Raw genomic sequence first — 24,557 nt, forward strand, 5'->3', positions numbered from 1 at the left:
AGGTGGCCGAGGTTATGTTCTCCTCTTCCAGGGTGCATAAGCATTGGGTACCACATGAAAGCACACCACCACCAGTTGGCGACTTCACCCCAAAAGGGCTTCAGCCTCAAGATCAGGCCTCCTGTGAGGCAGCAGTAATATATGGCACCTCATCCTGCGCTGCCTCCACTCAGGGCTCCTGCAGACTCCATCACACACTGTGGTGATTTCTACGAACATAGGTTCCCAGGATGAAATTGTAATGGAAAGTCCTCATCTAACTTTTCAAATCTGAATGAAGGAATGTCATATTTCAGGGGGACAGTTGCAGGGGGTACCACAGTTAAATAGTTATTTTTAACTAAGCAACCAGATCTACTTAAGACATCCATGCTCCTGCATGGGGGTTGGATTAGATGACCTGTTAAGGTCCCTCCCAACCCAAAGCATTCTCCAATCCTATAACTGGTCGGTTAAAAAAAATAAAGAGAGAAGGGGGGAGGGAAGATATTGCTTAGATTTTTAATAGATTAAACAAATTAAAATGGTATTTGTGTTCAAATCCTCAAGGCTTAGCAAAATATCTTGAGAAGGCAATAAAAATCTAACTTAATTATGCAAATTAAAAGAATGCTGAACTGCTGTATGACAAAAAAAAAGCATGAGTAATAAACTTTTCTCAATGGAAGATTCATTAAAAATTCCTCTATAATTTAATTAAAATCATGCCAGGAAACTAATTTTGAGACAATTTTAATCTTAGGTTTAATTCCCTAATTGTTCTGGTGTTTGAGAGCTTGAAGTATATCTGCATGGGAAAAAATAATTTGGCCCTTTGGAAAGCAAGCTAATTAATGCTTGAGTTTGAAGAGTGAGTGATATCCTCACAGCAGTTACAGAATATTTTGTAAATTTATATGGCAAAATGTATATAGTTATATTAACACAAATGGCTGATTTGTAATACACATCTAGGCTGGCACATCCTTCTATAAATTTTAAGAAATCCCTTTTCATCTCAAAGGGAGCCTCGGTGTGCAATGATAGTACGTGCATGCCCCGTATTTTAGTCAATGGCTAATTAAATTCATATTTACGTTCACAGAAAAACTCAAAGCAACTACCAGTATACATAAAACACTGTCTTGCTAGCTTGATTTCACATCTCTTGTTTGTAACACACTGGAAGTACAAACCTAAATGTGTTTCAGTTTTGTTCCTCTCTTCCTTGTAAATATATGGGAAAACCGATTTGTTGTTACAGGGTTTTTCAATTGCAGGATTTAGCAAAGAGAACGTCTGGATTTATTTTTATGTAAGAAATTTTATATGTTTTATAAAAATATACTAGATAAGCATCACTGAAGCATTTGACTGGTTAAGAAAAAAAAGAGTTCTATTGATTTTATAAATATTTTAGGCCTAAAAATGGCAATACAGTTTGAGATCAACTGAAAACAAATGGCAAGTCAGTTTGAGAGAAACTAAAACCAAATGTACAAATACATGTTCAGTGTAACTGTGAATTTAACAGCAAACTATATTATGCTTGACTGAAATAGAACTCTGCATGTTCTCAAGTGTCTCTATGCCTGCCTGCCTGTGTTGCAAATAAGGTGATGTTTAAGTAATTTAACCAGTACCTGAGTCTTCAACTTCTGTTTGCCCTAAGAGATCCTCATGTCATCCTTCTCACTTGGTCGGCGCAGAGGCTCTCAGGTAAATCTACTGTATCTGTGAAGGACTTATTTTCTTCCCAATGAGAAACAGGATGAAACCATAAGAAACATTTGCTTCATTTTCTTTCTTTTACATCCTTCTTAGTGTTGAAAATATCCCTTCTCAGTAATTCAGACTAGAGTATCTTGAGCTCACAGCCCAGAAGGCCAACCGTATCCTGGGCTGCATCAAAAGATGCGTGGCCAGCAGGGTGAGGGAGGTGATTCTGCCCTTCTATTCCTTTCTGGTGAGACCTCATCTGGAATACTGTGTCCAGTTCTGGAATCCTCAACGTAAGAGGGATATGGAGCTGTTGGAACGGGTCCAGAGGAGGACTACAAAGATGATCGGAGGGCTGGAGCACCTTCCCTACATGGACAGGCTGAGAGAGTTGGGCTTGTTCAGCCTGGAGAAGAGAAGGCTCAGAGGAGATCTTACAGCGACCTTCCAGTACCTGAAGGGGCTACAGGAAAGCTGGAGAGGGACTATTCACAAAGGGTTGTGGTGATGGGATGAAGGGGAAAAGGTACAAACCAGAGAGGGGCAGATTTAGACTAGACATTAGGAAGAATTTTGTTACCATGAGAGTGGTGAGACACTGGAACAGGTTGCCAAAGGAATTTGTGGCTGCCCCATCCCTGGAGGTGTTCAAGACCAGGTTGGATGGGTTGGGCAGCCTGATTTAGTGGGATGTCCCTGCCCATGGCAGGCGGGTTGGAACTAGATGATCTTTAAGGCCCCTTCCAACCCAAACTATTCTATGATCTTGTTGGGATTTTGCAGGGAAAACATAAAAAACAATAATTAAGAAAAAAATTGTGAACTCAAGCTTCTTGTCATTACCCTCCCAGTCTCATCTCTACCTCCTGTCCCTTTTAGGGAACACCACCATCTTCCAGACCTGCTGAGCAGCTTGGCTGGACTTACTAGAGCTTTCACAAGGCAAGAAATACATAAAATCAGATGTGCTATACAAGATCCCTGCCAGATCTTTCTTTTACAGAGACCAGACATCATAAGGAGCCATACAGAACAGGGAAGCTGTGCTGACAGGTGTCCATACATCCACATTACCTCACGCTGCGGAGCACTAGCACCCCTGTGCCACAGGCTGCCTTGAAGGCACAACCACTCTGCCTTGCACTGCCCCAGGGTTGCAGAGCACTCACCAATATCAGTGCCTACTCCTGCAAGGCAGGCGTGCTCTGCATGACATAGCAGCTCACAGATTCCTACAGTCTCGCTTCACCTCTATTAGCAGTAGTTAGTTTTAACAAGATAATATAGTCACCAAGAGGATAGTTGACTTGGATGGAGGATCTATCAGACAAAGATCTGTTTCTATTTATCAGTTTAATGACTACGCTGGCCAAAAGAATCAAGCTTTTTTTCCTAGACTGTTCAGTAAACCAGGCCTGCACTTCTGATTAACACCCAGAGTTTCTTTCTACCACCTAAAGCCCTGAATAGTAAAGCTGTCTTTCCAGAATAGAAAGCCAAAGCTAAGAAATCAGTTATAAGCTGCTTCAAATTTTAGAAAGAAAAAAAGCATGGGAAATGTGAAAGTGCAGAAAACTAACAATTATAACTTGACAGAACAAAGGATGAGAGTTGTTAAAAACAAAGATAAATTCATACTGTTATCCATTTTAGGAAGGGATGTGTAAGACTTTGCCAAGATTAGATACGAAAAAACTACACTGATCCACATTTATCCCCAATTACTACTGGGGGATTAGGGTTCAGGTTCCCGTTTCATCAGCACAATTCTTTTATTAAAAGCCAACTGAATTTTCTTTTGGTAGAAGCAGTGTGCCTCTTTGTAAAATCTGTCCCTTACTTCTCTCTTCCTCAGATTCTCCTCTGTAAAGTGAAGATAATGAATGTTTCCTTTTCTCTTACCCTTTGTCTGAAACAGCTTTTCAAGTTCCCAGGAACCACATCCATACAAAGTGACTAACACAAGAAAGCCCTTTCTCAGCATGCGTCTACACACCATTAGGGAGTTAAATGTACAAGAGGTTGCATAACTATAATAAATTAGAGGTTAACAAGAAAGTCTCTAAAAATCTATCATAAGTTCAAATGTTCTTTCAATATTACTGCACTCATAAATAAAACATCCTCCAGCATTAAAGTTCCCATCACTTAAGCCTTCCCTCTTGATGTTTGCAGTGTGTTTATTAAACTAAAAACTGTTCATAAATGAATCACAGGCTCCAAGTATCAATTCAATACTTTTCCCAGTAAACATAACATCAAAAAGCCAATCTGTTTTAAGCACTCAAGACAGTAAAGTTATCTTTTCATTCATTATCTGTTCTGCACCTGCTCTATATACTTCTTAGCTTAACTGATAGTCTCTAAACAATTGGTGTTTACGTTCACTTCGGAGCTGCTTCGGCAGGAAGATAATAGTTACGGTTTGTTTTCTTTCTGTGTTCTGGCTGTCACTCAGAGCCACAATGAACAGAGTTATTTCTACTACAGGGGCTGTCAGGAGACTCCTGCACCCATCACAACCATTTGTTGCCTAACTCTGGTTAACACTTCACACATTAACTACGCGTCTTCACCTACATTTTATGTTCAAGCACTAGCATCGTTACTGCATTCCAGTAAACCAAAGCACTTTCACTTAACAGGAACTACAGAGTAGTAAACCTTGGCCTGAGGTCAACCACTCCTACAGACAGGTTTCTGGGACTACCACCCAGGAAAGGAAACTATTGTCCCTGGGGTCTCGCTCCTCTGAACTCCCTTGCAAGACAGATCATAGGGTTGGTTCTACACCTCACAGATCCTGGAGGTAAATAATCCATGAGTACTGCATTTTGTAAGACCTGGACCGAAACTTCATTTCCCCACTCCTGGCATCATGTATCCTCAGGGGAGCTGCATCATCTTATCCTCCATGGCCCAGGCTCACTAGGTGGGCCACGAGAAACAGAAAATATAACCCCAAGCTTTGAATGTACACTACACTTAAACCCTGAATCCACAGAGCACTCACCAGGCTAAAAATAATTAATGCTGTGTAGGTGGATGACTCACACACTTCCACAAAGAGGAAAAAAAAAAATATGAGAGGGGCCCTAACTGGTGTTTTGTTAGGTAGAATATCCATAGCAGTCTAATTATTCACTTCTCAGCAGGAAGCAAATTAAAGCAAGCAGAAAAACAAAGAAAAGCTATTCTTTTTAGTATGTATGTAACAAAAACTCGGCAATCTCTCAAGAGTTTAATGCTGCAAAACATAAAATATTATTCTTACTAATCACCGTGCATCATCTGTACTTATGGACCCTCCTGTTAGCCCAGTGGTCATGTTCAGCTGACTCCTTACTGAGTAAATACCGCACAGAGAGCTGGGGAGGAGCCACACCTTGAAATATTTAAATTAGCCCAGAAAAGGTGCTAAGCTCCTATACGCTCTGTGCTTGTTTGGACTTTGACCCTATATCCACCCCTAGACTGGCCTGGGACACTTCAGGCCTAGAGCTAAGCAGTGGCGTCAGGGCTGGCACCATCAGTATGGATGCAGGAACAGTGTCTCAGAGCCAGGTGACGGACAAAGCTGCCTCGTCACAGTATGGCTGCAGCTCTCCTGCTTCTCTGGTGCTTATAGGGCACCTCTTTAAGGCCAGACCTCACTTCTCCCCAGAAGGTGGTCAGGTCTACACCACATTTCTGTATATGCATAATTCCACAATTTCACTTCCACCTCTCCCTTCAGCAAACAGCCCAAGAACTGCAATATTTAAGTTCCCAAAGAAAGTGTGATTCCCAGGAAAGTAGTAATTTCCAATATTAGGTCACAGGTAAAAACTCAATCACTTACAGAGTTACATTCCCTCATTTACACCTTTTTCAACAAGATATTTCCTAGCATGGTGAAAGGAAATTCAGTGGTACCTAGCTAGTACACTGCAGTTAACACCCGTGTCCTCTCTTAAAGAGGAAACACTTCTCACTGACCAAGAGTGATTGGTGTCCAGGATCCTTTACAAGAGTTCCCTTCATTATCCATCAACTCTGCCCCTCACAAATCAGGGGGTAAATGACAGGCTGCACCACCATAGTGCCATCCCTCATGAAAAACCGACAGTTTTTAGATAGCACACAGGTCAGGGTATGGATGTTGACAAAAACATGCCTACGTAACAAATGCTTTCTAATGAACACAAAAAAAAACCAGAAAAAGCTTCCTTCTAGGAACTGTGTTTTAATATTTCTCTTGTGAGCTGAGTGAAAACATAAGGAAACAGTGATTTCAGCTGCAAGGGTTTTTATTTTAGGTAAACATTCTTGCCGTTAGGGAATTGATACCTGACAAATTCCACCTCTTGATTTATCACATTTCACACAAAAATGCATATAATTGCAACTTCTTATTTCTGCATTTACAGTACTATCATTGTAGCGCTCCATGATTACAGCACCTGTTAAACTCAGTGCCTGGGGGAAAACTACTGTACCACCATCTCCTTTTTATTAATGGAGTAATTCAAGACATTTTCCTTCCTGACCACTGTCATTTTTATATAACTCAAGCTACATATTTCCTGCTGAAACACTGCAAGAAGCATTCCTACATTTTTCTTGCTTAATATGGTGGGTAATTCTCAGAAAAAAATCAATTTAAATAAAGACGTCGATTTTACTTTTTGGCGGATATTCCTTTTTACCACATATTATGTGTCTCTTTTTAATATTAAAATTAAAACCAGCATTTTTTAGAGGTTGGAAGGATTACTTTAATAACAAAGTTAATCAAATTTGTCCAGTTGATTAATGAAGGATAAATAAATATTCCTTCAGTCACATTTTATTCTTTTATAAACAACTTCACAGCCTCTGGACACTTAAAGCATCTCCTGTAATGATTATTATACAGAGCTTGGAGAAGACCAAGAAAGCAGAAATTTCATTTGTTTCCTTCATTAAGTAGAAACTGTAAAGAGTCAAATTCTGCATTTCACTGTACATGCACAGCTTCTCTTTATACTCAGTGAAACTGAGGGCCAAGTCACATCCCTATTTAATTATTCTAAGATCTTATTCAAACATAATTCAAAGCACATTTTCCCTCTACAACTTTATAAACCATAAAAATAATTGTCACGTTTGGTTTTCAAGCTTTTAAAGATACCATTGACTTAAAAGTGCTCAAAAAGAGTGCTCACAAGACAATATTGCAATTCCAAAGAAAATGCTTTTAGACTCTTTCCTTGATGTCTTTTTTATGGTTCCACTGCAAAAAGGATAAACGCAAGTAAGCCTATCCAGCAACAAGCATTCCTCCTGAACCTGTCTATTTAGCTCTCATCCATGAAAATTGTTGCATTTAGCGGTCTTAAATTTATTGATCTCTCTTAAAGATTATAGACAATCAATATCTATCTACTTTTCAAAATTAAAAAATAACAATTAGGAAGGGAGGAAGCAAAAATATGCAAAAAATGTATCAAAAATGGTCCACTTGTGAGCCAGTAGGGTGTGAGCCAGTTTTGGCCTCTGAATCCAAATTTAGTTCAATAAATTAAATGTTTCATTTTCACTTTAAAATAAGCCTCTACAGGCGTTTTTCCCTTTGTTGGGGATAGTCCTTAAAATGCTTATGACTGGAAAAGAACTGCTAATACTAGATTGTTCATCTGGACTCCATTTCAGCAGTTAAGTTTCCTTCTTTCACTGATACACACACAAACCTGCACATTCACATTTGCACACATATTTTAGAGAGTGCGGCTCAGAGAAGACTTTGATGCACCAAACCAATGATGCTGCCACAATCTTCTGAGAATGTGTAGCTCAATCCTGTAAAGCATGGTTGTTGTGGTTTACTCCAGTGGCCAGATGAGCACCACGCAGTCACTCGATCATTTACCTCTCACCACCCTCAGCAGGATCAGGGGAAGAAAGAAAGAATAAAACCAAGAAAACTTGAGGGTCAAGATAAAACAACCAAACAGAACTCATTAATAAGTTAATGATAAGTGGAATAGGAAGGAAAACAAAACAAGTAGTGCAAAAGCAATTACTCACCACCTCCTGTGGGTAGACAGATACCCAGTCAGATCTCAAGCAAAAGATGTCTAATTCTTTAAAGTCCCCTATTTTCCCTTTTATTGCTGACTATGACATTATATGGTATGGCATATCTTTTTGGTTAGTTCAGGTCAACTGTCCAGTTGTGTCCCCCACCCTTCTACAATTCACTGGGGTGGCAGAGTGAGAAACAAGAGACCTTGATGCTGTGCAGACACTGTTCAGCAACAGCTATAATATTACTGTGTCATCAGTTCTATTTCAGCCAGAATTCTAAACCACAGCACCATATGAGCTGCTATGTCCTTTATGCTTAGCTAGGCCCAGTAAAAATGTATAATTACTCTGATCAAACCCAGGTTATATTCTGAAGGAAAAGAACAAAGAAAAAAGTTTCCTAAGGCATAACAAACACTGGCAGGCAGCTAGGCTGTTATGTTGCTTAGTGTTTTGGCAGTGGACTGTAGCGCTCTGAATTCAGAGGGACCAAAGCACCTAACCACCTCTCGAAAGTTCAGCTTGCTTACACCATTCCCCTAAGGTTTTAAAAGCAACTTGAGCTCACAGATCTTTCTATAGCCATGGTGCACATCACAAGGAACTGAGAGGTCTTAGTCTTAGGCAGCTTTTCTTAGTTGTGAGAAAACTTTATAAAATGTATGCTTGCACATTTGGGATGTAATTTGTGACTCTGTACCTTCCATAGCCCAATCACAGCAGCAGCAGGCAACACTTCTAGCACTAACAGTGCCAAAGACTCCAACCCTATCTCTGTGAGCTGCAGGACAGAATTCTGCACGTGTTTGCATGATTCATCTGTGAGGCTAGTTTGGAATTAAAGGTTGGTTTGAGTTTAAACATGACAGATTTTCTAGCCATAGTTACTCATTCAACATTGCTGACACACAGAGGACATTCACTCAGTCTCTATGAGCATCTCTAGGATTGCTGTCTAGCAAGGACGGTTAGGAGAGTAAGCCAAACTGTTACTTCATGAAGAAGCAGCTCTACTTGTAGGACTCCAGCCAAATTTCTCAACTAAAGTTTAAAAAGACAAGTTAATAGGAGATTAACTGGAGCAATGTTTCCTTGCTAACTAGTCAGGGGTTGCCACTCATCATTTTCATCTCCCATAGAAGATCCTTCCCTGCAAACCTTCCCACTTCTCACCAACAGCTAACAGAGATCTGCCCTTTTACCTTGGAGAAAAAATGCAAACACATCCAGCACTCTTTGGCCCATCCTACCACTAGGACTGGTACTTCTCTCCTTTGATGAACCATCTCCTAACTGAATCCAACAATGGAGACAGAAAAAAGTAGTTCACCTTCTACCACCATAGGTACGCTGAGGAACAGATACTTAATAGGAACAGTTAGAGGTGATCCCATCAGGTAAAAGTGACAGAGAATGATGAAAATACAGAAATTCTGGGATTAAAAATATATGGCAGAAATGTGAAGGAGATGGGAAATAATGCAACTAATAAAAAACTTGTAAGGAGATGGAGTAGTTTTCCCCGTGTGAGCTTACAGGAGCTACTACTTACAGTAGAGCATTTCTGGGGGAGGCTTGTATTGAAATACTTTGCAACATATCAAGGAACAAATTTCTGCTGGGAATGGCATCATGGAAGTTAGTCTACAAATAAAACGGGAAAATGTTTGTGACACATTTGCCCTTTATAAATCATAAAATATTTATTCCCCGAGACTATAGATACATTGATCCAGAGGTGTTAAGTGTCTTTACCCATTTGGCTTAGATGACTAATAAATTACAAAGAAATTCTCAGAATGCCAGAGGAAAGAAAGTTTACCTTCAAATTTGTTACTTTGTTGGCACTCAGAACTCCTGTCTCCACAAGTATATTCCTAGGCAGTGGGGGAGTCTTAACACACTCCTGTAACAGGCAGCAAGCCAACTTGTAGTTATTTTAAAGAATGCATCAGTTGTCTAAAATTTTGCACCCTAGTACAGATCCTGTTTGTCTGAAAAGGATCCAGGCCATGCAAAAACCGTCTGCTGGACAGAATCCAGAGTTTTGCAGACTAAAAGCACATAACTTTACAACATTCCACTTGAAATCTTGCATGAAAATGCCAGTTCGCAAACTGTGATAGGTAAAGGGAGAGGAAGAGCTTTTAACACTGTCAAAACACTTTGGGGCCAATCTCAGAAAAACTGTAGGAAGAACAAAAGAAAAACTTGAAATATTTCAGACCCTACTCTTTCTGCATCCTTGCAGTGGGACTTCACTCATTGCTACACCTACAGGGAGTTACTACTGATATTTTCAGTTTACAAGGTATAAGCTCCTTGCCATCTGTTCAAAATTCACATTAAAAAAAAAAAGTAGCTACCAGTATGGTCTGTTAAGCCATTCTACAAAACCTTTCACTGGTTTTCTGATGTATTGAGAATCAAACGTGAGGCTTCAATCCTAAAAATACTTACTTAGATCTTTAGTTTCATTGCCATGAGCAGACCTACTAACTTATACTGGGACTACACGATGCAGTAAAGTTAAGCAAGTGTGTAGGTATTTGCAGGTTCAGGGTCTTAGATCCCTGTTCTGGTCCACATGACCTAGCACAGCAAATCACATTCGCAATCAATTCAATTCCTTCTTCCACTTCCCATGGGAATGAAGCTTCAGTGCTTGTTCAAACTATATGCAAATTGGTCATGTTTTCATTAACCTTTTTTAATTGTTGAAGCATTGAAACTTCATGTGCAAGATGCACAATTTCTTTGCACTACTTAATTCTGAGACAGAGTAAGACCTTTAATGCTGTAGAATTGGTCAGTGAGATGAATTAACCACAGCTGGCTGGTGAAGGCACTCTTACTGTAGATTACAGCATTCTGCTTCAGTGGGAGTGACATTAGTTTTCTCAGTGTGACCACATAAATACACAGATGAAAAAACAAATTTGTTAGATTCGAGGATCCTTGCTCCTAACAGGCTGCAAGCCTTACTTAGCCAGAGCTCAAGTGTAGCAAACAAACAGTCTTTCAGCAAAGAGCGATCTGCTTCTGGGAAAGGGGAATCAAAGCCTGAGCAAGAAGCATGTGGACAGATGCTCAAGCCCAGGACAAGGAAACGGGCTGATAAAGCTGAGGATGAATAAATATAGCCATCCTCTTTCAAAGAGAGGTCTCAAGAACTACTACCCTGTTACTAAACCAGTCACATTTGAATGATGGGTCAGAAGAACAAAGCTGGTAGCTCACATGGTTAAGTGGCCCCAGCCTAAAACCCATTTGAACATGTTCCAGGAACATACAGCATTGTATAAGAAGCTGCCAGCTCCACTGGTCTGACATAAACCAAGGTCCCTCCAACTTCCCTTATAGAGTAGCTGTTGTAGAAGCAGAACCAGTTTCCTTATAGGACCATACTTGCCTGCTTCAGCATGCAGTAATTCCAACAAATTCTGTTTAAAAAAGTTACTGCAAAGAAAGAAGGCACAAGAAGAAATGCTATAGCAATAAACTACTTAATATTGGCAAAGCAAGAACTAAGAGAAAAACAGTTTTACTTTCAGAAGTGTCTCATATCTGTACCTAAGTAAATTTACAGTGGTCTGAAACAGAAAAGATGATAGAAAGGAAGACTCACTCATTTCAGACTCTTGCAAAATGCTTACTACACTCACCTGAGGTGTGTGCTCTGAACCGTCCTGAAAAAAGACATAAAACTATTATTATACAAAATGGAAGATTAGGAGCTACTGAGAGTAGTCCAAAGTAGCCAGGATCTCGGTTATCCATTTAAGACACGACAGATTTAGGGTTAAGATCCCATTCTGTCAACAGCCTGATGCAACTCTGCAAGAGCCTGTATCAGAGAACTGAAAACTCATCTGCACTTATGAAGGCAGCTACATTTCTCCTCCACATCCTCCTTTTTACTAACCACTCTTAAGACTGAAGAGCCTTTTTATAATGGATACGTAGTCAAAAAAAAAAGCAACTCTGCAAAAAAAAGCATGTTTTGACCAACTGATGTTTTCCATCAAAAATAATTAATGGAAAAAATATAAATAAAACAACACGAACCAGAAATACCTCATTTCCCTTTGACAATTAAGTAGAATCAAGCTACTCAGAATACAGGGCTGAGTGTCATGCTCGGAAGTATTAGACAAGTTTTGTCTGTACAACATGCAGAGCTACGCTGCATATTGTACAGCAGCTTCAGCAAACGTGAAATGTAGCTATTTGCATTACAGGGGAAGCTGCTGAGACATTTATGTGTGATCTATGAAGCCCACAGGGGCTTCTAATGTCGCCTTATGAAATTGAGGAGAAAAGCGATAGACCTGGTCTCCCTTTCTCATAATCCATACTGGTGATCTAACCTGGAGGTACATTTGCTATTTCAGCATTTGTTACTTCTTGTACAGAGGCTTCATCCTTATTTAAACTGGCACACACTTCTCTTTAATCTTGAATGCATACATATTTCCATATAAAGAACTGCTCAGTTGGAAAGTTTTCTAATAACAGGGACAGACGAAGGAGTTCTTATGCACTGAATACCGTAAATTTGGCACACCCTGATGCTTCCAAGACAGCACTTTCTGGCTTGCACAACTGTCAAAATGCAAGTCAGAACTAAGACATGGGAACTCCATGATGCCATCACATCCACACTACAGCTCCTCTCAGATCTGCTTTCTGAAGAGCTTCCAAACACTTTATACAGTTCATTTGCCAATGGTTTAGTACACAGTGCTTCACCACTTCCCTTGGAAGGCTATTCCACATAAATGCTACTCATAAACCAGAGAGGAATTTCTAATTGGATACAGATCTCTTCTAAAAATGGTCACATACCATATATTAATTTCTTTATGTTGATCAGTGTAGTTTGAGTGCTTCTGCAATACTCATTCAACATCCTTTGTTACACATACTGGGATGAAACACTGGAAATGGAAACAATTCCATTTCTTTGTGCCTTTGAAAACTTCTCGGACAGTGGCATTCTTCATAGCCACTATTTGGAATATGAAGCACGTAAAAGATTCATTGGTAAAACTACACCATACTGAAAAAGGAAGTTTATAACACACTTGATCCTATTGGTTCCATTTAGCAGCTTTCGACTCAAGTCTGGACCAACATATATGGTGAAGATATGTCCTGAAGCAGAAAGATGTCTGTCTTTTTTTGCGAGAAGGCAGAAGAATGAATAATCCTATATTCTGCAAGATGTATGAATAGTAGGGTCTGGCACAGCAGTATATGGCACACCCAAAAAGACACAAGGGAAGTATATTTATGATTACAATTGTTTGTTAGGTTGGAATCATACCTGTCTTATGTTAAGGGGAAAAGGGAAATGTGATTTCAAAGAACCCGACAGTCTTAATATCAAATCCCCTGTTATTTAAGTCTCCTGCACCTGGGATCTGTCTTTAAGAGTAAAGCCATAAGTCACTTTGGAGAGAGGCCAACTGTCTGAAATCCTTCATCCAAAATCAAGTGTGAGCTTCTAACAAGGCATGACAAATAGTCAAGAGCCTTTCTGGTTTTACACTATCTTAAAAGCATCTTTTTCTCTATAGTTTCACAGAAACTTAAAAGACAAAGTCAGTGCAATTGAGAACAGAGAAGTCATGCTTTGGGCATAAACACTCAACACAGCCTATAGTGGAAACACTACATGAGCAAGCAACTTCTGCCCATCTGAGAGCATGAGAAAATAGCGAAAGGTGTTAAACAGTGAGCATAGAAAATTACAGAAAAACAGCTCTCAGCTCTTAAATATATTTGTTACTGTTGATGAGTTTTGATAACAGAGATATTTCTCTATGCACCTGCACAGCTTTTAAAAATGAGGACAACTTACTTTCCATGGACTAGGTATTTGTGTTCAGAGTGTTGTAACCTTGTGGTCCCACAAACAGAGGGCTCTCTACTTCCACTAGATCATAAATAACACATTTCTTTCACAGGGACTACAGGTAGGCTGATGTTACTACTTCGAAAATGCTGATAATTGAGAAAGGAAGCCATAGCTCTGCCTGATGTATTACCAGAAGGAATCCTCCAAGTGAATTGGACCATATATCTAATGTAGCATGGAAGAAAAAGCATTCACAGTCTCTCCTGGGTGGGAAAGCGTAACATTGTCACCTTCCTAGGGCTGCACTCAAAGGATATGACCCAGTTTACACTATACTTAAACAACACAGTCGCTTCAACACAAGACCTAGAAATCTGCTGTAAATAATAAAACTTACTTCTTTAGAGTCTGCCCGCAGCAAACAATCACAGTAAAAGATTGCGATTTGGACAAACTTTGTATTTTAAATGTCCAAGGTAAACAAGTCTGATTCAGTGCTTGTACAAACATCTCAATACCTAGCTACTGTCTCAACCTAGAAATTGAGCAAAACCCAATTCATAAAACATTTCTCACAATCTAGCGTTTAATGAGTTCAGTGCAGAAAAAATGAGCCCCAGCTCTTTCAAAAGTACAGGTTGCTTTTTGTCAAATATTGGTACCATATTTGCAGATTACTGGACAAGAGATTTTTAGTACAGGTTTTGTTACATTTTTACTTTTACATTAATCTTCAGAACATAAAACCATGAAAAAAACACTGACATGGCTCTGATCCAGGAGAATTACCGAACCTTGCTCAGAAGAATATCATCTTTCAAACAATTTTCAGTTTTAGATTTAGCTGGTCCAAGCATTTTAAAGAGGATTTTCCTCTAGGAAATGTTAAAAGCTGGTTTTGAATAGAGAAGCCTCTGAAAAACAGCCCTCTGACTGCAATAAGGAAGAGAGGAGCACATTCAGCCTCTGCTGGCAAGAGAGGACTTTGAACAGTGGCAGAAAGCAGTTTGTTCTGCTAAAAAATATCCCCACTGCAATCCCTCTGCCTCCTCCCCATTAAGCAAAATACTGTTCAGAGACGAGTGACTAGATGAACTGGTTCAAGATGGTTTTTGTGATAGTAAAAAAAAAAAAAATTTATTCTGCTAATACTCACCCATGTTTTAAAGCTGATAACATGAATTAATCTTCTATTTTTAGGAAGGTCAGCAATCTAATGTTTGCCATTTTACGGCCTAGACACTAACAATTATGTTAACCATTATTTAGCCACTCAGTTTACCCAACCTCATGAAACAACTGACCTCAGAAATGCTGATTCATGAGTTTATGGAAAGCATAAAGCAGAAGAAATAAATCTCACCTCCATTTTCCTGTTGTACTTTTTCTATTTTTATATTCTCCTTCTCATGGATCATTGACTTTCATTTGGGGCCTAACTAATCAAATGTTACACTTTGTATTCTCATAGCAAGCTTAATGGATATAGCACTATACTGTCGATCAATGCTGTACAACCAATCAATGACTCAGCACTGCTACGTAACCTTGGCAGATGCATTAATTTGTTGCCCATAGCACATCGATAACATTTTACAGAAACCAAACACTACCCTTTGCTCTCCAAGGACAGCCTCGCCATGTAACTCTCCAGTCTACCTTCTGCTTAGATACAGAGCTTGGGAGAACAGTCCCCTTTCCTGAACACAAAGGATTAGTTGAGTTAATAAACTTCCCCACATTTATTTGCAGTAGTTACATTCTTGCTTGCTTTGCATCTACTGAGATGATGTTGTTCTGTTTTTTGTTAAGTAATATAATCTATACGGTAAAAGGAAAAGTTATATATTTTGTAGAGTAAATGACAATGGTTTCCCATGTGTAACTATTCACACTTATTTTTGTCATGATTTCATTGTTTTGCATTAATTCATGCCAAATCTGTATTTGTCAATGCCAGTATTAAAATAGTCTCAAGAGTTATAGCCAAGATCTGTTAACCAGGTAGAAGCTAAAGTAAAGTAGCCAAAGTTCCCAAACTACAAAGTAATGAGTCTATATTATTAGGATGAATGAAGAGGGCAGCAGTGCATTGTCTTATACTGCACCTGTCTGGGGCTGAGCCTGTTCTTCCCTACAGCTAACGGCCACCTGTGAGGAACTAGAGTCTCACTCTGCTGGTCTACTAGCACTTGGTTAGAATAAAGGAACTAGAGGCATAAGGTGGAGATAAAAGGCAAGTGCAGGCACAGCTTAGGCTTTGCTATGGTATACGGACACAGCCATGACATGTTGGACTCAAACTAGGAAACATTTCCAGATTCCATGGTAGGGCAGCCAGAGTTGTAGAAAGCCATCACAGAAAAGTATGCCTGAGAAGGTCTGAAGTGGTGTTCCTCACAGGGAGGATCAACTATACTTAGATCGTCCAAGACAGGTATTTGCTCAGTCCATGAAAAATCTCAACGAGAGGCCTGACAGCTTCTTTGGGTGTCCCATTCCACTGCCAAAATAACATTGTAGCTGTAGAATTTTTCATAAAAATCTAATGAAAACCACCATTGCTATGAATTGTCTTTTCTTCTATCCTCAGCAGAGATGAAGAACAATTAATTGCCATCGTATTTATAACCACATCTGTGTACTATAGCACAATTTATTCTCTTTTCTAGACAGTAATTCACCAAGTCAAGCTTGTGCATGTAGCAAAACCAATGAGTTGCTCAGCCGTAGCAGCCATCCCCAGCTCTGGTGCATTCAACTTTTGCTCTCATATGAAGGCAGCAGCAGACAACAGGGAGAGTGCAGATCCTTCTTGCTCCTCTCGGTGAAGGCAGCCAGACAGAATATTACAGGACACCCTGGGAATCCAAGTTTTCTACAAAACATAGTTGGTTCCTGGAATCTGTCATGTTTCCTTGTTTCAGTTTTCTGTTTGCTTTCCAATGGTCTTTCTTCAGATTGTATAATTCTTTAAGTACCACGAAAAAACAGATGAAAAATATAGGCTTGGTGCTTACCACAGTGGAATAGGGCAAAATAACTACCTCTCATTCTCTTTATATGCCTTCAGCAGTGACTCCCAGAATGGCTTCCACATTTCAACATTTTGTCACATTGGTGGCTCGCATTCATTTTCTAATTCGTGGTAGCCCACAGATACTCCTGCCGATGGAATTATTCCCCATTTTCTATAGATAAATTATACGTTCTTCTCTGACTGTAGAAACTTGTGTTTCTTTGGATTCCTTTACATCTTCTTGACTTCAGACCAGCTTGCCAGCTAGTCAAACTACTTTCAAATTTATTTCTAGCTCCCTCAGCTTGGGTGATGTACTGGAAACTTGGCAGTTTATATCGACTCCATCAATTAAAGTTTGAGTTTTGTAAGCCCTTTCTAGAGAGATCTTTTTATTTTAATTTTTATTACAGCAATTCTGCATACCCCAGAACTTTGAAGTGTCTGTGGGTAAATAAAGGCCTGTTCAGCTGGCGGTTCTGCTCAACTGTAATCTTCCATTTTCCCCTCATGCTTTGTTTCTTTAGTTCTCATGACAGACAAAATGTTCAAGTTGAACTCTTCATGGAACAGAAGCATAAGTACTAAAACATTCAATGCACATTAGATGAACTTCCTAAATGCAAGCTAACAACTAAGTGATTTCACTAAGTTAATTTTCATTAATCTAAACCAAAATAATCCTGTTGTGCATTCTAGTAATGTGAGATGCTACATATTAGAAATAAGACGTTAGTTCTCCAAAATAATATACCCACAGGGTATTGCCGAAGAGTTGCTAAGATCAACAGCTAAACTTATTTCAAAATCCAGGTAACTTTTCCATTCAAGGGAGCACTGCAATACCAAAATGTATCTGTGTTTTCATATAAGTGTTTGTTCCATTTCATTCCATGGATATGGTGAGAGTCTAGAATGAAGGATATAAAGATTTCATTATTTTGTTTTCTACCATCAATTGTATTTCTCTGTTTGTATCATCATTGTCTGACATATGGATACATGCCAGTTTCACTGCAATCTTTTCTTCTGTATTGAAATTTATATTACTCCCTTCAAACTATTAAAAAACTCACTAAAACATGAAATATTGCTGAGTTCAGACATGAACTTGTCAGTTTTCTCTTCTGTATATATCATATGTGTCAACCCATAGCACATGCATTTTACTGACACAATTTAAGGTTTATTTGGGAAATGAATCATACATGCTAGCTGAGTCCAGTGATTTACATCATGTAAAAGCAGAACATCTTAAGCAACACGTGCAATAAAAGTAAACAGATGTTTGCAGTCTAAGTGCTGCACTAATGGTTGGTGGTAAGGCAATGTATCAAAGGCAAAACCCAACGTAGCCAAGAATTGCTCACCGGAGTGTTAAGCACAGCTGCATAACTTTGAACCCACAACCAATAGGATATTCCAAACCACTCTGAGGTACGTTGACATACTCAAGGTAAGAATTCATAATTAACTACTAATGCTTAATCTCCTCAGCTGAAATGGGGTGGAATTTCTTGTGAAGGAGACAAAGATATGAAAGGTGTAGCAAAATAACTGCTCATTTTACAGAAGTAACATAGCAGGAGCACTGTTGTTTCATACGTAGTGAAATTAAATGTGCCCCCAAAAATCCACCTCAGGAGGCCTGACCCTAAGTTTTATATGGAACTTTCCCAGCTAGGCAGCTACAAAACAGAAGTGTTAGAAACTCAGTGCAGGAGCACATGCATCACTAGAGAAGCACACTGGACAAGTCATAACACTTCCAAGCTGATACCCCGAGTGCTCTGTAATCCAGAGCACTAGCAAGAAGAGTGCTCTCAGCCTGTAGGAATGACTGAACTATGCACAAAGTGTCAAAAATGTCATTTCATTCATACCACTGAATGTGAACATCACCAAATCTTGTATGAAGCTGGATAAAATCTAACAAAAGCAACTGCTTTTTTATTAATGCCATCTCCCTAAATTTGACATCTAGGGGACCAGTATCAAAACTGCCATTACATGAAACTACCAAAGCAAAAATAAAAAAATGCAACTTAACACCCACCTCTCAACGGAGTTCTACAAAAAACCTGTAAACGAAAGATGCCAGTTTGTTCAAGGAAATTCTTACCAGCGCTGATTTACCTAAAAGCAAACATCTGTTGTTTCAGCCTCTGTGCACACAGTCACATGAGAATAGCAAGTTTTTACTAAAAAGAAAAAAGTCAGCAGAGAATTTAGGCACATATGAAATGGAACACATTACAATACCAGATATAGATAAACTAGGAAACATGCATCTGTTTATATACAGACTCTTGGTATCAAGTATGCTCTTAAATATCTTGCTGAACATATAATACATTTAACATGAAGAAAATTAAAATACACAACCACACAAAATTTGCCAAGAAGTGTTTATGCATTCTCTTAATTACATGCTAGACCATCAAAACCTAGATTTTAATATTGATATTTTTAATGAAAGAAGAAACCCACCAAAACAGCAAGGAAATATATTCTAAGCATCTGGTAAACTCAGATCCTAACACATGTTGCCTATTTTCAATATCTTCCTGTGTGAGTCTCAAAGTAGCATGTTCTCAAAAACTCCAACTCTGATAAACAGTATTGAAAGATAACTTGGAATTAACACAGAAACAAATAAATTCAAAGGATATGAGTTCAAAAATAAGACTGCTTGTGAGATAAGACACAGATAGAGAAGTTGGCGGGCTTAATTTTCAGCCCAGTCAATTTTGGAACTTTTCAGACTCAATAAATGTGAGAAGGCATGATAAAACTGCAGTTTCACATCTTCACCGCCCACTTTTCATGCTTTATACTTCTCAACCCTTCTTAATTAGAAGACTTGCATTTTTCTTGTCCTAAACAATTACACTGCACATCCGTGAATAAATATACAAATGTTGTAGACTTGACTTTCTAATCTAGGGCACAGTTTAATAACCTCTGATCTGAGGGAGGCCCTTACTAAACCATTTCACAGCTTTACAGTGTCCAGCTTTTTCCCTCCTTCATTTGCATGACTCTTAAACATATATGCTCACAGGATCTGTAATGCAATGCTAAGCTAGAGGCTTCTAGCAGGGAACACGATGTCTCATTTTTAGGTTGTGGTTGCAGATTGCAATGATAACTATATGCTCAAACCCAGTGGCGCACCAGAGCCAAGTGAGGCACTGTGAAATGAGGACAGCAGCTGGAGTAGAAAGCACAGCTCAGATTTGGAATGATATATTTAACTTCGAACTCCAGATACTTTTACCTAAGCGTGGAACAGGAGGGACACAGAAGTCTGGGTTTTTTTTAAAAAATAAATCGAGCAACACAGACTTTTTGTAGATCACACTATCCCTGGATACCAACATTAGGAGGATGAACTGGGCAGACAAATTAAAAAGCCTGTCCTGTACTTCATTATCACATTCACTTACAAAGCAAAGACTTAACCTCATGAAATACTGTGAATGCTGCAGAAGTGCTCTTGCCCCACTCTCTGGACACCTATCTCCCTCTTGCATTATTCTTAGAGCTCTGCAACTGCAGATGGCAATTTTCAATTAGGCATGTGCTTCAGGGGAAATAAGGAATTTACCAAGGTCACTTAGGGGCAGTGAAATCGCACATGCCATATAAAATGCTTATACTACGAAATGATAGCATAATGGAATGGTAAAGCCTTTAACAAAACCCTAAAGGGAACATGCAACTAGTACAGCGTGTTCTTTTATTTCAAGCTCTCCAGTTACTTGTGAAGGAGACAAAGATATGAAAGATTAGGGTTTTTATTTATTGAACAAGTGAAGAGATACCAGAAAAAAGCATGACTTGCCCAGTCACCTCTTGCCAGTGTGCAAGAGCACTTATTTTCAGGTTATACACAAATCACAAGAAAGTATGAGGTGATGGTTCCAAGTCAAGTAAACACACAAAGAAGAGGTTTTTTGCAGGATGACTGTTATTAAATGTGAAAAACTATGAAGACACACTTAGTATGTTCTTTCATTTCTACGCAAAAATTTCATGACACTGTCTGCTAAATATGTCAAGCATTCTCCAATCTAAAAGTGACAAATAAGCAAGAGTTCTCATTAATTTAATACATCAGTACGACAACAGGGGAGCAAAAGAAAAATCTGGTTCAAGTAATCAAAGCTTTTGCCATACCTATAAATAATTTGGTGCTTCTCATCTCTGGCATACAAACAAAATTTCCTGTTCAATCATGCATTAAATTTCAGGCTGTCAAATTCAAGTATTGCTGTTTCACTTCTGTCTTGTCACAGTTACACAACTGAAGATGGTACCATAAGTGTACACACAGGCTTGCTACACTCAGTGCATTTACCTGGGTTCAGCATATTCATTTCCAAAATATACAATCCAATCCCATTGCTGTGCCATTAATACAACTCTGTTATTAAAACTGATATAAAAGAATCCTTGAATGAATGAAAAATTAATATTTAAACATGGTCACAATGAATGCTGGCTCTCTTTTTTTAATTAGTGAATGAAACACATTACCTATTAACATGGACTAGAGACCAGTGACTAGGGTAGGAGGCTGGTTTGCAGGAGCTCAGGCTGAAGAAAGGTCATTGTATAACCCAGCCATAGCTACTGGATTTTCTTGTGGTTTTATACTGCACACAAGGTCTGCTCTACACTTTAAATTGCTTCATCTACTTTGCACTTTTTTTCCACTCTAAACAAATACAGAATTTCCCTGGGATGCATCTTCCAGCCATATATCCTAGTTTGTAAAGAAATTACTTTTTGTGCATCCACGCCAATGGAAAACTCATGCAACACTACAGGTGGAACCAAGCAAAAGGAAAAGCCCAGAGCAGACACTGGTTTTAGGTAGGTCTCACTGTGATGCTGCAGGGTCTGCAGCCACACTATTACACATGCTGTGGGTGGCAGAGGTGGGCACAAACCAAATACTGTGGCTGAAAAGGATGAAACCACACACCACCCCTTTCTCCCTGGAAGGGCTACAGCCACAAAGCTCACCTAAGGGTGGGCTGCAGGCAGGACCAGCCCCACACCAGCATGGCCACACACATGGCTACTTGGATCCTAGGGCAGAGTAAGCTCATGTTAGCACAAAATATACTGTGTAGGCTTTGAACCAGGTTTCTACCGCGCTTTGCATTGGCAAATCAAAAAAACATTAATGATTGCAGCATAGCTAATGCTAAACTGGTGGGGTCAATGTAATTTACTAAAGAGAGTTGAGAAAAGATGTTTTGAAAGTGTATTTCCCTGGAGTCTTCTCCTGCCCTTTAAGTTCACACTTTGATTACTAACAGTCCTGCTAATAGCGCTTCCTCTGTGCTCCCACTCCATTCAAAACAATAAAGGTTATCCACAAAACCACCAGAATGAGAAGCAACACAAGTGGAATTACAGTTCTGGTGCAATAGCCAAGCCCTGCTTTCTTTGTTGTGGTGACTTCCACCAAGACCAAAGAGGAGTCATGACAATGAACCCATTAGTTTCAGCACTTAAGTGGTGCCTAGGAACTTGCTATCGACTCTTTGCAAAGTTGATCCTCATATGAAATTCTCTATTTAAACTACTTTAGTTATTCTGTGTCTTTCCCGTTAACGCCTCACTAAACATTCAAAGTCAGGAGTTTAGAAATATCTTGCATATAAACAAATGAGAACATTTATCAACACAAGCGAGTTTTAGTTCTGATAGTTCCTTATTCTGAATGAATTTTAATCAGGTAACACTATATTACTAATTTCAAGTAGAAATTCATTCACAAAAATTACAATTATTTAGTAAGAAGAGAGTTTTTAAATAACCATCTTCACTGTTAGCTCCTAAACCTTTAGAACATCGGAAACTATTTTACTTTCCTACTTTGACCCCTAGGAAAGATGTAGCTACAACTCCCATGACTAGTGCATCCACATGCATGTGCCCACATAAACATGATTAACAATGAAAATTAGCGAAAAGCAATTCCATGCCGATCTGTTGCTAAGATCAGAAAAGAAAAATCATTCTGAAAATGAACTCCACTTGTTTCAGACCACTTCTCTGCACTTTATTTTTTTCTTAGAAGTTACTTCTCAGAGAAATCAACTGAAAGTATTTTTTCCACTCATCACTTTTATGCCATAGCTGCATAAAACTCGAATGAACTTCCACGATTTACATGCTGACACTTAACTGGAGTTCTGCACAGCAGTATTCTTCCAACTACAAAGCTTTTTGAACTAAGTTTCCATTTTTTTTTTTCATCATAGCCTGACCAAAATCTTCAACAAACAAATCTGTCTCTCCGGGAGAGACTTCACCCAGAGCCTGTTACAAAGGTTATCAGAATATGCAAATACTTCCAAGGAAACACGTTCTTGTTCTGAACGGGGTAATCACTATTGTGGGAGAACAAGTTTTGCTTACGTTTCCTAGAACAGTACCTGCAGCTTATGTTTTTAACTCACTGCAAAATTTTTATTAGTGCAGGAACTCCCTCTATTCCAGCTATACCCACCGAGCTGCACTCCAAATAAAGTACCCCGAAAGCCTGAGAATGCTTAAGGGGTGCACCTTTTACAAAACGTACATTTTAGGGGAAAAAAAAAAACAAACCAACCAAACAAAAAAAAATAAAACAACAAAAAAAAAAAACCAAACCCAAGGAATTCTTTCCCCAGACAGGATATGATCATGACATTGTGCACTCGCAGCGCTTCAGACAACGACCCAAAGCACCTCAGCTTGATTTCCAAACTCGGCTCACAACTGTGTTCCAGCAGAGATAACGAAGTTCGAGAACCTCTCCAGTAACAACAAGGTGCGACCCAGTTAGAGGCACATGGTATGTCAGAGAAGTTAAAGCAGTTGTTCCCACGGACGCTATCGCACACAAGAAGCGCGCTGTGGCTTCGCAGCCCTTAGAACACACATAAGCCATTCCAGGAGGGAAGAACAGCTGTAAGAAGAAGTCTCCCCCCCCCCCGCGCTCTAACGCTGGGAGGATCTGCTTGACTTACCTGCTTCTCCATTTTTCCCCCTCGACGCGTTTTTCTTCTTTTATTCCCGAAACAGCCGAAGCGCGAGGGGAGAACGGTCCCTGCCGGGCGAGCGCCGGGACTGCGCCCTGCCCAGCCCTGCCCTGCTCAGCCTCCGCCCGCCCCCCAGCCCGGCGGCACTCGCCCCGCTCGCACCAACCCGCAGCCCAGCCAAGCTCGCTGGAGGACCACAGGTTTCCTTATATAGGTAAACACCAAAGGCATTCCTGGTGAGAGACCCTAACCGGCGGTAAGCCTAACTTAGTTAACTCCACCCACACCGAAAGGATCTGAGCGCCTGAAGTTCGCTAGCGCTGGTCTTCAGCTGGGAGAACACCTTCTTTGCAGCACTTTAGCACCTGTGAAACTATTCCATTACTTAAAGCTATAATACTGAGGACTGTGTTAGCACTACATTAAAACTTGATTTTTTTTTTACAGAACACCCTCCTCATCCTCCGTTTTACTCCAAGAAAAGTGCATGAGATGATAAAAGTATGTGCATGCACACCTGATAGTGTTCAAATAATAATTCCAACTCTATTTGAATCATAGAATCACCAGGTTGGAAAAGATCTCTTGGATCATCGAGTTCAACCATTCCTATCTGCCACTAAACCATGTCCCTGAGCACCTCATCTACCTGTCTTTTAAATCCCTCCAGGGATGGTGACTCAACCACCTCCCTGGGCAGCCTCTGCCATCACCCAATGACCCTTCCTGTGAAAAATTTTTTCCTGATATTCAGCCTGAACCTCCCCTGGTGGAGCTTGAAGCCATTCCCCCTTGTCCTGTCCCCTGTCACTTGGGAGAAGAGGCCAGCTCCCTCCTCTCCACAACCTCCTTTCAGGTAGTTGTAGAGAGCAATAAAGTCTCC

General features: G+C 39.6%; 1 protein-coding gene across 1 annotated transcript in view; it reads right to left on the reverse strand.

The window, feature by feature from the left end:
* MID1 (midline 1) overlaps window positions 1-23,766 on the reverse strand; it is a 254,414-nt gene extending 230,648 nt beyond the window's left edge. Inside the window, exon 1 of the mRNA XM_054077430.1 lies at window positions 23,663-23,766. The gene's annotated coding sequence lies outside the window, so the exon portion shown is untranslated. The remainder of the gene's footprint in view (window positions 1-23,662) is intronic.
* Between the last annotated feature and the right edge of the window lie 791 nt (window positions 23,767-24,557).

The sequence above is a fragment of the Cuculus canorus genome, chromosome 1 (assembly GCF_017976375.1).
Source record: "Cuculus canorus isolate bCucCan1 chromosome 1, bCucCan1.pri, whole genome shotgun sequence".
NCBI lineage: Eukaryota > Metazoa > Chordata > Aves > Cuculiformes > Cuculidae > Cuculus > Cuculus canorus.